The sequence below is a fragment of the Exophiala aquamarina genome, assembly GCF_000709125.1.
Source record: "Exophiala aquamarina CBS 119918 chromosome Unknown aczIA-supercont1.43, whole genome shotgun sequence".
Taxonomy (NCBI): domain Eukaryota; kingdom Fungi; phylum Ascomycota; class Eurotiomycetes; order Chaetothyriales; family Herpotrichiellaceae; genus Exophiala; species Exophiala aquamarina.
In genome coordinates, this window is record NW_013550545.1 from 2,561 (window position 1) to 6,073 (window position 3,513).

The following is a 3,513-nucleotide window of genomic DNA, read 5'->3' on the forward strand; positions in this document are numbered from 1 at the left end:
GGTTTTTAGCTATTTTAAAAACCTAATTAATTTAACCCTATTAGGTTAGGTTCCGGGTTTTTAACTAGGTTTAGCCTAACCCGTTGCGCAGCCTATTATAGATAATATAAAAGAATATACTATATCGTCTATATATACTAGTCGTAGTTATAGCGCGCTACTACTTTAAAAATATATATCGATACTAGCTAAGTATTAAGGCTAATAACTTTCGTTTATATAAGTATAAGAACTATCGCTTCTACTTTCGTTAAGTCTATATATAGCTTACGCCTATTCTACTTCTAGAGTATACTTTAGGTCGCGAGCTAGCGGAATCCTCTAGGTTATTTTACTAAGTTTTACTATTTTTATTTCTAGCTATTTCTAGCTATTTAGCCTAGTATAGCCTCGTCTATTTAGGTCTAGTCGCGTTCTACTCGATTATATTTCGCTTATTAGCCGCGAGCGTATTCCCTAGTCGTTCTAGCCTCGCGAATATTATAGTCGATCTTAGTCTCTAGTACTATCTTCGTTATAGCTAGTCTCGTCGTCGTCTTACTTCGTAGCTATTTCTAGACTATTTCGGCTATATTTCGCGTATATATTATAATCGAGTTACGCCTAGTATATAGAAGCCCTCTTACTATATACTTCTAGATATAGATTTCGAGTAGAAAAATATAGGCTTCCTTCTCTAGAATCGTAATTAGCGTCCTTTTATAGTCTTCTATAATTTAGCGAAGATATTTATTCTAGACTTTCTTAAGGAGTTTAAGTCTAGACTTTAGTAGTACTTTTATTATAATTTATATACTCTACTTTTATAATTTATATAGAAATATTAGTCTTACTATCGCTATATAAAGTAGCTTTATATTCCTTATCGAGGAGCCCTAGGTTATCGTTATAATCTTAGATAGCGTTTCTAAGGCTACGAGGCCCTTATAGGTCGCTTATATAATATATTTCTTTTATAAGAACTTTAGGTCTAGTTAGACTTTAAAGATTCGAATAGCTTTTATCTTTAGCTAGATTTTATAACCTTCTATATAAATACTATATATATACGCGTCGCGCGCTCCTTAGTTATATATAAAGTAAATAAACTAGTATTTATTCGGAGCGAATCTTACTTCGTAACGATCTATCTATTTTTTATACTACGTATAAGCGACGCTTAGTCTATAATAATTATCCTTTTCGCTTACGCCCTAGGTAATAATATTTATATCGTTAACGAAGCCGAATTCTAGAGTATTATTATTTTATATCTATAGCGTTTCTAGTAGTTTTAAGATATAGAATAGAAAAAGAAGCGACGATAAAGAAGAGCCTTATAAAATATCTATATTTATTTAGATCTAGTTACTTATATACTTCGCGTACGCGATTCGCGTATACTTCTTCTAGAGAAAGTCTACTATAATATTAATTAGTTAGTTCGAAAGTTCCTTTATATATAGTATTTCTAGTAGCTTCTCGTAGAATATATTATCGAATACTTCTACGATATCTAGGCTAAGTATCGATACGATAGCGTCGAATCGCGTCTTCTATATAGTCTCGATATATACTATTAATAAGCTAATTATACTTATTATTAATCTATTTTATTTCGTTCTTATCTAGTTCTATAGTAGAAGCCTATATTCCTCGACTATATTCGCTAAGTAATTCGTAAGTACCTTTTTTACTACCTTAGCGAGAGTATTTTTAAGAGTAATAGACCTATAGCTATTTAGTAGATTATAGTTCTTCTTTTCTTCCTTATAAAGGACGATAATAGTAGTTTTCTTAAAGCTTAACGATAGTAAGTCGTACGCGAATACTATACTTATCGTATACGCTAGATTTTTCTTAATTATCGAGCTAATTTCTCTAAGAACTTTATTTAAGATATTATTAAGCCCTAGGGTTTTACTCTTTAGAAGACCCTAGATTACCGCGTTAACTTTATCTTCTATTACTTCTAGAAGTATATTAACTATACGAGTAGAGTATATATCGTCTATTATCGCTATATATAGCGCTTATAGAAAAAACTTTTTCGTTAAGATTTATATATATTCGTTATTATTAATTATTACTTCGTTTTCTTTCTATCTATATAACGCGAGTATATAGAAATCTATATATACTTTATTTATAACGCTCCTACTCTACCTAGAGAGCTTCTATAGACCTTAGGAGTCGTTTATAATTTCCTAGACCTTACGCTTCTAGTTATTCCGCGCGTTCTTATAAAGCTTCTATTTTAGCTAGTTCGAGAAGTAGTAGAACTATTAAAAGTCGATTTCGTCTCTAGTTATATTATATATATATATTTCGCGCGCTTCGCGTCTACTAGAAGCTTTACTACTCGTAGCGACTAGTCTAGATATATTCTTAAGAAGGATCTCGCCTTAGGATAGTACTTTAGTAAGAAGGCCTTAATTATTTATTATATTTCCTCGAGGATTTCTAGCTCGTCTTCTATTCGGATAGCCTTTCTATAGAGTCTAGAAGTTAAGCTTCTTAAGCGCGTATCGTATACGGAGTAGTTATATAGTTCCTACGAGGTCGATATCGATAACTATCTTTATCGATAGTTCTATATTAGCGTCTATTAGTCGACTATATTATAGTATTCGATATAAGTATTTATTTCGTATAAGGCGAATACTAGGTTAATTATTAAGCTTTAGCTACTTCTTTTCTAGATTATTTCTTTCTATTATATAAGGAGGACTAGTCCTTTATATCGCGTTTCGTTAAGTAGGTACTCGTTCTATTACTTATATATAATTCCTAGGCCTTCCTAGGTTAAGTAGTAAGCGTTAAAGTCTTCTAGTAGAATAGTATTTCCTTACGCCTCGTATAGAGCTTATCTAATCCTCGGCTACTCTCTAATTATAGATACTATATCTCTTAAGTTATAGATATTAACTATCGTAATTAGCTAGCCTTATATTTATAGTATAAGGCTCGCGACGTTAAGTCTATACTAAATCTTCTTCTACTTCTCGAGCGATATATCTTATCTTATTATAAAGTAGACTCTAGTATTCTCGTACGCTTTATACGCGAGTCGATAGCGCTTCGAATAGTACGTTAATTCTATATATCTATTAAATCTCGGCTTCTAGACTACTAGAATCGAGGAGTACTCGAAGCTATCGAATAGCGCTCGAATTATATTACTATTTATATTACTATAGTTATATTAAACGATATATAGCTTACTTATTAAAAAGGTTTATATTTACTACCTAGCTATTTATCTATAAAGTATATACGAATTCTATATAATCCTAGGTTAGAACTCGCGCTACCTATTTAATATCTATCGGTCTTTCGATTCGGCGCTAATAGCCTTTCTACGAGTTCTTCTTTTAATATTTATCTATTACGAGTTAAACTCGTATAAAGCTCTAGAGTACGCCCTAGAGCGATTACTCGTGGTGTACCTTTAGGCTATATAACTATATAGCCGAAGCTACGTAATTCCTCTCTATCGATTATCTCCTAGGAAACTATACTAACCTACTATAG